Below are 10,994 nucleotides of genomic sequence, written 5' to 3' on the forward strand. Positions count from 1 at the left end.
TTTCCTCTGAATCCTAATTGTTAATGCTAATTGCTAAAGTTAATGCTAATCATAATTCTCATGCTAATTACTCATCATTCTAAAATTAAAATTTATTTCCTAAAAGTTAAAATAATTCTAAAACAGTGAATTCCTTTTGTAGTGGATGACTTGTTCATGTCTGAGTTTGCAAGAGTAGTTTCCATTGCCCACTTTGTGTCTTCCCATACACTTTTGTTGCAACATGGATGAAGTGACACCAAAAGAATACTCATAATGTAGACAGGGACTCATGGCCCAAATGATGGATCAGCTGTATTTGTGGCTAAATGGTAGGCATAGACTACCCACAACCAGAACTGTGATATTTTGAAGATGGGGGTGATGCCACCTATAATAAAGATTTATTTAATAAAGATACTAATTGAAACATATCTCAGGTAGTATGTTCACACACACACCAGACTAGGGTATGTTTACCTGCAAAATAGCATGATACGCACGCCTAGGTGTTGTTATGTGTATCATGTAGCACAATAACATCTGCTGGCATCATCTTGTCTAAGGTATTTAAGAAATTATGGATTTTAAATGATCAATTTTACTTAAAAACATTCTAGAATAGATTAGTTGCTAGGCATCAGTGCCAAAGTAACTGTTAAATGTTTTCTTCCAACTTTTAGAAGTTCACTGCCTAAAAATCAACCCATATATGGTTATGTTAATTGTGAATATGTAATCATTTTATTTGGAAAATTTTAGGTCACAGCAGAGCCATCAGGGGTTCAACGCAAGGGTATATTACAACCTCTAGATATTTCACCTTCATGGGTCTGTTCAACAGAAGGGATATCTCTGTCTTTTTTGCCATAATCTCTATCATCTTTTTCACCATGCTGATGAACAATAGGGTCCTGATCTTCCTGAGCTGTACTGACTCATGCCTCCACACCACCATGTACTTCCTGCTTAGCAACCTCTCCTTGATTGACATGATGTACATCTCAAGAAGCTACCCAAGAAGCTGGTTGATTACCTGCTGGGTCAAAAGACAATGTCCTTTGTGGGATGCACAGCTCAGCATTTCCTCTACCTCTCCCTTGTGGGAGCTGAGTTCTTCCCGCTGGGCCTCATGGCCTATGATCACTATGTGGTCATCTTCCATCCTTTCTGCTATCCTGTCCTCATCAGCCAATGGGTCTGTTGGATGATCCCAGCAGGTTTCTGATTTGGGGGGTCTTTGGATGGCTTTCACGTAACCCACATCACCATGAGCTTCCCCTTCTGCAATTCTCAGGGGCTTAACCATTTCTTCTGTGAGGCATCTGCAGTCCTGAAGTTGGTGTGTGAAGACACAGCTCTGATGAGACAGTGATGTATGTGTGCTGTGTTTTGATGCTGCTGATTCCTTTCTCTGTGGTGATCGCCTCCTATGCCCAAATTCTGACCACAGTTCACCATATGAGCTCAATGAAAGAAAGGAAGAAAGCATTTACCACCTGCTCATCTCACATGATATCAGTGACCTTGTTCTATGGGGCCACCATGTATGCTGCCACATTCTTACCACAGGCCAGGCCAGGCCAGGACAAAGTCTTCTCTGTGTTCTACACCATCCTCATGCCCATACTGAACATCTTCATCTATAGTCTGAGGAACAAGGTTGTGACAGGTGCTCTCAAGAGGGCACTGGGCAGATTCAATGGTACATGAAGGGGGTCAGGGGATGTATTTTGACAGTTGGCTTCTTCTCACATAGCTGGTGAATGGAAGCCTCTGTGAGCAGTGTGGCCATGCTCTCAATGAAGGATTAAACGGGAGGGTAGTGTTCAACTGTGCAGATAAAACAAAAAGTCAATATAAAAGATTTATCCTCTTGGTTTCTTTTATCTCTTCTTTCCTTTCTTATGTCTTCCCTTTCTCCTCCCCTGTTCACAAGTATTCAAAATAAATGTCCAATTGTTTTCAGAAACACAAATTAAAATTTCTTGCTTGGCAATTTTATCTTTTAGAGGTAAAATAAATTGCATGCAATTTTTTTTTGAGGAAGATTAGCCCTGAGCTAACTGCTGCCAATCCTCCTATTTTTGCTGAGGAAGACAGGCCCTGAGCTAACATCCGTGCCCATCTTCCTCTACTTTATGTGTGGGACGCCTACCACAGCATGGTGTGCCAAGTCGTGCCATGTCTGCACCTGGGATCCAAAGCGGCAAACCCCGGGCCACTGAAGCAGAGCATGCAAACTTAACTGCTGCACCACCAGGCCGGCCCCTACATGCAATTTTAAATGACATGGATCTTGTTGAGGAGTGCAGGAGGGAAGATGTTACTTTTTGTGTATGTGATCCCATGCTGTAACTCTGGCTTACCACTAAGGATAAGAGAAAGATCATCTTTTGTATGTGTTAGAATAATACTCTGACACAGTCTTTCAGGAAGATGGTTGGGTAGCTACCTATGTGTTCTAATTTGTCTGGTGGTAGGCAGAGTCACTGAACATGATTTCCTCAAAAAGCCATTGTACTTACTAGAATCATCAGGTGTTTTTTTAAAAAAAATTATGAAGAAATGCAGTATTTAACTTTTGTTTCTTTGTAACACATTTGTGAAAAATCTACAGGTAAGATAAAATTGATGGATGTGAGTGAAGGATGTTGCCCTAGACAAGACAATGTGAGAGCACTGAATGCCTGAGAGGGTTTCTAAGATGTTCGAGAAACACACAGGCATATGGGTTGGGAGGATAGTAAAATTAATTTTCAAATATATCACAGTCATCAAAGTTAAGCATATATGCCGGGTAATAGAAATTAACTCATGGTTCAAATCCATGATGCCCAGTGATCCTGGAATTGAGGAAAAAATGGATGTGGTAAATCATGTTTCATGTCCTATTTGATTATATAAGGAGTTCATCGAGGACCAAAGGGGTGACTTTATTAAATTATTAATGATTATAATTATAATCATATAGATCAATCTGTCTAAAACTGAATATTTACATGCCCTATCAGGTTTATCATCCACTAACAACCTCATAAAAAAATGAAGCACTTATTCTGAGTTTTAATTTATACAGATGAGAACAGTGGAGGTCAGAGACATAAGGGACTTCTGTAAGGTAAACGTTTTAATTAATGCCCTAGACCACAGGATTTCAAGGAATGTGTTTGAAAGGGCACTGCATCTTTCAGATACAGCTTCCTCATTCATTCATCATAGCCATGAGCTAGATAGTCAAACTACCTGCATGTAAGAAGTTTATATTCCAATGTGGGAAAGACAATGAAAAGAAAAAGAAAAAGAACAAATAAGCAAGCAAACAACTTATATTACAACTACAATGTGTGTAGCAGCAATGACTAAAGTAAAGTTGGTACTTTACTTACATTGCAGTAAAAAGCCATTGATGAATTTCAAGTAAAGGAAAGCCAGATCATGACTAATTTGCTGAGGATGTTACTCTGGCTGCTTTATAGAAAATGGACTGTAGGTAAAAGCATTAAAGTAAGAAGACATCTTTGGAGGCTTTTCATGGGTTCTGAGGAGAGAGGCTCCTGGCATATGTTAGAGTTTTAGGAGTGAAAATGATAAGAAGTACTATAACTGAGGAAATACTATTAGGGCACGGATAATAGAAGTTGATGATGAGTAGAATGTGGGGTGTGAGAAAAATAGGAGAATCAAGAAGAGCCCCCACTTGTTGGGGCTAAGCAATTAAGTGGATGGTAGATATTTTTGTTAAACGATAGTAAAGCAAGGTTCGTGCACAGAATTAAGGTTTTTTTGAGCATGTTAAGTTGGAAATGTCTATTGAATATCTAAGTGAAAATGTCAGATAAGAAGCTAGATATTTTTGTCTGGATAACTTTGAGTTGTTAGGTGTGAAGATAGGTTTTAGGAGTCATTGGGATGCACCTGGATGTAAATACAGGGGGTTAGATTAAAGAGATCAACTAGGAAGGAACTGTGTAGATAGAGGAGAAAAGAACTGAAGAACTGGGTCAAGGGAAATTAAGAGATGGCAATAAAAGGATGGAAAAGATCTAGAAAACTCGAAGGATGATGGTGCAATAGAAATCTATAAAAAACAGTATTTCTAATACAAGAGAGGTGTCCACAATGTGAAATACTGGGTATAGTTCAAATATTGTGAAACAGAAAGTTGATCACCTGAGTAGGCATGCTAATAGTCCATTTTGTTCTCCACAGAGGAGTTTCAATGAAGTGATGGAGAAGAACACCCTATGAAGTAGATTAAAGACAGAAAGAGGTTTATGAATTGGAGAAAACTACAGGAATTTTCTCTGAATATCAGAAGAAAGATGAACTTATATATGGAGAGTTATGTGTGGTTAAAGGAAGATTTTTATTTTTTCAATATAGATAATGTTAACACTTTTTTCAATTTTAACAAGAAAAGTCTGATGTTGAAGGAGGAATCAGTGATTCTAGAAAGAGAGGGATGTTTCGAGAAGAAGACCTATGAATCGGGTGCAAGAGGTTATGGAATCCCATTGGAAGTCTGTACTTTGGAGGGGAGCAGAAACACTTCCTCATGAAAAACAAGGATAAATGCAATAAGTTGGGATATAAGAAAATAGAATATCTTCAAATATGTTGCCTCATTTTCATTATTTCTGTCACCTAATCCCTCACTGTTTTGAAGCCACCTGACTATTTCTTGATTGTTTTAACATACGCTTAACAGATGGATTGCTGTGGTTGTGCAGATGCTATCTACTAGAGCTAAGTTTTTGTTTGAAATAATTGACCATTTCATTTAACTGTTTAAACTGGTTTAGTCTACGAGATTAATTTAAGTAGACACACATTAAAAAATTTAAATCCCACCAATTATAAATTTCATAAAGTTTTGACACCTTTCCTTTCTGTTTTGACCAGTCTCATTCACTGGGGTCTTACAGCAAAGCTCATATACTCTGAAGTCCAAATACAGTGCTATTTGCTTAGAGTTTCTAGATTTCTGACTTCCTGAAACTAGTGTCATTACAGAGGACTATGATGCATAGCAACACTAATGATGCATGTCAACAACCAGATGAAGTGATACATAGGGTGGGTCTCAAGCAAAGGAGCTTCTGTCATTATGGAGCTTGGGCCCTAGTACAGTGGTATGTGGAAGTGTTCTGGTTCCCCAATGTGGCAGCTCTCTGAAAAAACTAGTGCAATGAACTTTCCTTGGGGGTTTTATGGAGGCTTCATTATGTAACCATGGTTGACTGTCATTGGCCATTGGCAATTGATTCAACCTCAAGCCCTCCTCTCCTCTTCAAAAATCAGGGGGTAGTACTGAAAATTCTAATTCTCTGATCATCTGACTGGTTTTCCTGGCAGCCAGCCCCCACCCTTCTGTGCTTCCAAAAGTCATCTCATTCACATAAGAAAAGGACAACTATTATTCTAAAAGCAGGAAATTCCAAGGGTTTTGAGAGCTGTATGCCAGGAACTGTGGATGACTATCAAATATATTCGAGAAATATATATTTTGGTTATCCAATTGACCAAATAAATATTTATTATAAGCCACAAGATTTCACCACCCAATTTGGTTTTAATATCTGTTTATCTGATTCCGATAAGTTTGAGTACCTTTTATTGGTTTGCCAGTCATTTAGATTTCCTCTTTTGTAAATTGCCTATTCAAGTCTTTTACCCATTTGTTATTAAATTTCTGCCTTTTTAATAGATACACAAGAATTTTTAAATAAATGTGCTGGATATTTTGTTTTTAGTTTGTTATATGATATTCTAGTTTGTGACTTATCCTTGTATTTAAATCGTTTGTAGATACATGGAATTATCGATATTTTTCTTTATGCTATCTTTTTTTGTCTTGTTTAAGTAATTCTTCCAGATCCTGAAGTCACTGAAGATATTATATCCTATCTTCTAAAAATTTCATAGGTTTTTCATTTTTCACATTTTCATCTTTACACAACTAAAATAGATTTGTGGTGTATGAGAGACAAAATTTCCATTTTTCATATATACCTATTTTCCCAGCAAAATGTACTGATAATCTCCTCCTTTGTTTCTGATCTGCAGTGGCATCTCTGTCCCTTTTGCAATCACACTTTTCAAAAGGTTTCTCTATTCTTGATGTCCCCAATTCCTACCCTTCCATTTTTTTTCCATGTGCCAGCTCTATTGAGAATTTGTGCCTATTGCTTCAGTGACCTCTATATGGATCAATTCAATAATTAATTCTCAGGTTTCATTGCATTTGATCCATCAGCAGCACTTGAACATCAACTGAGAATGCGTATGTTTTGTTTGCTTTTGTTCATTTGGCTTCAAGTGTCCTATATTGCAATGATTTTATTCCTAGATTACAGTTTGTTTTTTTTTTAAATCTCTAATTTTATTTCTGGTGTCATTTCCTCAGGGTCACATCTTAATATTGCAGTGCACCCATCTCAGTTACTGGCCCTCTTCTCATATTTTCTATACCTCTTCCCTGGTAAGCTCACTTAGGCTTTTGGTTTATCCATATAATATCTGTATAGCAATGACTCTGTTACTGAAACCAAAGTGAGTTCACGTCCTTGTGAGTTAAATCACACTCTGCACCAGAAGTAGTTGCCTCACAAAGTAAAGTATATGTGCGGCAATTGGAGACCATGTAGAATCATCTCCAAAGTCATGGCGCCCCAAACAAAGGGAAGCAAGGACATTTATCTCAGATGGGGAATGACTATTGAAAAGGGAGAGGTGCGTATTTGCTTGCACAAGCTCAGTTGGAAAACATGATTCCATATACAATGCAGACTACTGTAATAAGGCCTAGAATCCTCCTGGAGGGACCAGAGCATTAAATAAGGCAAAAATCATAGGCATAGTTCTTGTGGTGAGCTTGGTCTGATTCAGGGTGGTTAGTGATTGCATCTCCTTAACAAAACAAAAGGAAAAAAAAAACAATTTGGAAAAACAGTTAAACGCTTTCAAACACACCCTTGAGTTCCTCAGGCATCTGGGCAACTAGTCAGTGACAACTCCAGTCCAGACTTCTTCCTGCACTCTATACCCATCCATCCAACTACTTACCTAATATGGCCACTTGGATTTCGAATTGTCTTCTCTAATGTTCTATTCACCAAATTTGAAGATATATAGACTTCCCTATGCCCAGTGAAGTCATCTCCTCCCTTCCAGTTGCTCTATGTGAGCTCTTGGTGCTATCCTGACACTTTTTCTTCTCTTGATACCATATCCAATCAGTGAGCAAACCTTGCTGGCTCTGTTTTCAGACTATATCTACTCTCTAGCCATTTCTGAAATTGGCTCCGGCTTTGTCTTAGACCCCTAAGGGATATTTCCACAGCAGCAGCTAAGGTGAAAATACATCAGAGGATGTCACTTCTGTGATTAAGACCCTGCTATGGCTTGCCATGTCTCAGTTTATTGAAGATATAATTCCTCATCTTTTGACTTCCTTTATTTTCTGTTGAGAAATCAGCTCTCAATTTAACTGTCACTACATTAGGTAATTTCTTTCCTGTGTAGTTCATTTTGAATTTTTCTCTTTGTCTTTGATGTACAATTTCTCTGTAAGTTGTCTATCTGTGAGTATCTTTGTATTTATTCTGCTGGGTATTTATTAGGTATCTTTCATAAGTATATTGATGTCTGTTGACAGTTCTGGAAAATTGTTGGTGATTGTCACCTTCAGATCATTGACAAGAGCCCTGGCAATTTGTTCAAGCGACATATGTTTTTGTAACATAAACCATGCTTCCTTTTGCAAAGTTGCAAAAGATATTTTAACTATGAACTAACCCCATTTACATTTTTATATCTTGTAATTTGAAGAATAGTCCACAGACTTGCTTCTGGCTCTGATGCTTCAAGCATTTTAAAATTCATTTGTAACCTCAAGGGAACATAAATATCCAAAACAATTTTGAAAATTAAACACAAAGTTGAAGAACACTTTCCAATTTTACTCAAAATGTATCAAAGCCCAAAATGTAAGGGCTAAACTCTTAAAAGAAAAGAGAGGAAATCTTTATGAGATTTGATTTGGCAAAGATTTCTTGGATATGAAACCAAAATCAGAGGCAAAAAAAAGAACAGATAAATAAGTTGGACTAAATCATATTTTAAAATGTTTGGGGGGCAGCCTGGTGGTGCAGCGGTTAAGTGCTTCTTGGCAGCCAGGGGTTCACTGGTTTGGATCCCGGGTGTAGACTTGGCACCACTTGGCAAAAGCCATCCTGAGGCAGGTGTCCCACATATAAAGTAGAGGAAGATGGGCATGGATGTTAGCTCAGCATCAGCCTTCTTCAGCAAATAGAGGACTGGCAGTAGTCAGTCAGATTTCAGACCGAATAATCCATCTTCCATGACCTATCCCATAAAATTAATCCCACCATATTTTACATTATAAGAAAAGTTGGAAGCAACGTGAATGTCAACCAATTGAGGAATAAGTAAGTGCATGTTAAATCACTTAACCTTAACAATATTCTTTGTAAAGACTGCATACCTACATGAAAAACATACACTTAATGGTATTTCATAGTATATATATTAAAAATTTGAAAGTATACTTAGATAAAGAATTATGTATAGACTTAGAAAGAGTTATTACATGAGGGCATGGAATATTCAAGTTGATTCCTTTCTATTTTCTTATTTTCCAAATATTCTTTGATGTTGCTATATTGCTTTGTAATTGTTTTGTTTTTTTATTCATTTATTTTTTTCTCAGGAAGATTAGCCCTGAGCTAACATCCACTGTCAATGCTCCTCTTTTTGCTGAGGAAGATTGGCCGTGAGCTAACATCTGTGCCCATCTTCTTCTACTTGTATATGGGACATCGGTCACAGCATGGCTTGATAAGTGGTGCATAGGTCTGCTCCCAGGAACTGAACCAGCAAACCCCAGGCCACCAAAGCAGACTACATGAACTTAACCACTATGCCACCAGCCTGGCCCTCCTTTAATTTATTAAATGCAGGGCATGAGTCAACACTGACAGAATGGGAGGAAAGTGCTTTTAAATTGAGGAATTATGGAACTGCTGAAAGCTCCCTTTCTCTTTGTGAAGAATGCTGGGAGATGGCTAGGGCCTCATTAGTGAGTTTCAGCACCAGGACTATTCATGAGGATGAAAGCTAAGGTTATTTGTGCCGTGAAAGAGAGGTTTTGGGGCCCATTTGTCCCTCGTGGGATTTACCATTCCCTGTGGACCAAGGCAGTTGCTGTGTTTGGACTCCATAACCATATAGCATCCTCTGAATTTATGGTGAAAAGAATGAACAGAGCCCTCCAAGGAGCTTGCTGTTAGTACACTTCTGATGGGAAGGGCTGAGTGGGCATTTCCCTCTCTCTTCATTATCAGGATTGCTGCTGAATGCTTGCTTTTAATTTCCCCAGGGGTTTAACACAGTGAGGAGGAAAAGAAGAGAAACAGAACACAGATATCCATCAGGAAAACAGCTAATAAAAGCCCTGATGTGAAACTAGCAATACTTCAAGAATGAAAAAGCTGAAAAGTGTATAAGGATGTAATGTGGGTCTCATCAATAAAAAGCTGGCTGGTAATATATATTTATAGTTATAGATGAATTTCTCGTGAACTAGCCAAAGGGCTTCAGGTTCCGTCACTTCCACTGAACTCTTCTCTGCTGGTTATGCCATTTGCATATTCTCCATTGTATACTAGCTGGGTGAAAACCCCAGAGATTCTAATTAAATCCACTTGCAAAGTGCACCTGTGGCAAAACATATAAGCATTCTTATTTGCTTCAATACTAGGTTCCTTGAAGGCAGAGACCATATTTTATACATTCCTCTAGGTCCTTTCATAGCTTAAAATTTGATTCACACAGTGTTCCCCAGGAAATATATGTGGAGTGAATGAATTGATATCTACTTAGGATTATTTTAAAAACAGTACAGAGTGATTAGACTGCCACTTGTTAACTAGAGTCATGTGACTCTGAGACTGTCTCTTTATCTGTTTAGATCTCATTTTGTATCTGTTGAATGGATAAAGTAATTGTGTAGTGTTTCATAAGGTTGTTGGGGAAAGTAAATCAATTAAGATTTATGTACCACTAAGCACTCTGTTATTTATGTTTTCTTACTACCATTTGCCAATGAATGCATATAGAGGCAGCACTGTCACTTTTCCTAGTTTGCTATTATACTTGATTTTTTTGCTCAATTCTTTGTAAATTGGATTGTATTCGATTCTAGGGGACTTGGTTAGATGGAGCTTTTTGGAGCAACCATATTCAGGAAAGGGGAAGCTCCAAGACTAGTGATGTCCAGTACAAATGTGATGGACACCACAAAAGTAATTTTAAATTCCCTAGTAGTCACATTAAATGTCTAAAAAGAAGAAGATAAAAGTGATTGCAATCTATGTCATTTAACCAAATATATACAAAATATTATAATTTTAGCATGTAGTCAATATAAAATTATAATGAAATATATCACATACTGTATTTACACTGTCTTTGATTCTCAATGCAATTTGTACTTACAGGAAATCTCCCTACAGAACAGGCATGTTACAGAGCCTCAAAAACCTCATGTGACTTGTGCTACTATACCTGACAGTGCAGAACTATATGATGCTAATATAAGCTCTTTTCCCAAGTAATCTACTAGTTTATAAGTGTGGTAAAAGATTATTTAACTAAAGAGCTACATATGCATAATTAAACTTCAGGTTTAAGCATAAACATCTCTCTTTTGGAAGACGATGTCCTCGGGTATTATTTAAATCAGATTTTCTCACTCATTTTTCTAATAAAAAGTTATTCATTGGAGTGACATCAGCATCATGGTCGAATGAGCTCTCCCCTCTAAGATACAATGAAAAGGACATTCAAATACCAACAGAAGACATTCACACAACACAAAAGATGTCTGAGAGACACACTCAGCCATACATTGGAAGGTGGACATGCAGGAAATCCACAGAGGAAATGGAATGAGGTAAGGAGATCTCCTCTCCTTCCCCCAAAGGCAGTGA

General features: G+C 37.7%; 1 pseudogene; it reads left to right on the top strand.

The window, feature by feature from the left end:
• The first annotated feature begins 806 nt into the window (after positions 1-806).
• On the top strand, positions 807-1,692 carry LOC124244564 (olfactory receptor 2T1-like; annotated as a pseudogene).
• Positions 1,693-10,994: the final 9,302 nt, after the last annotated feature.

The sequence above is a fragment of the Equus quagga genome, chromosome 9 (assembly GCF_021613505.1).
Source record: "Equus quagga isolate Etosha38 chromosome 9, UCLA_HA_Equagga_1.0, whole genome shotgun sequence".
NCBI classification, from domain to species: domain Eukaryota; kingdom Metazoa; phylum Chordata; class Mammalia; order Perissodactyla; family Equidae; genus Equus; species Equus quagga.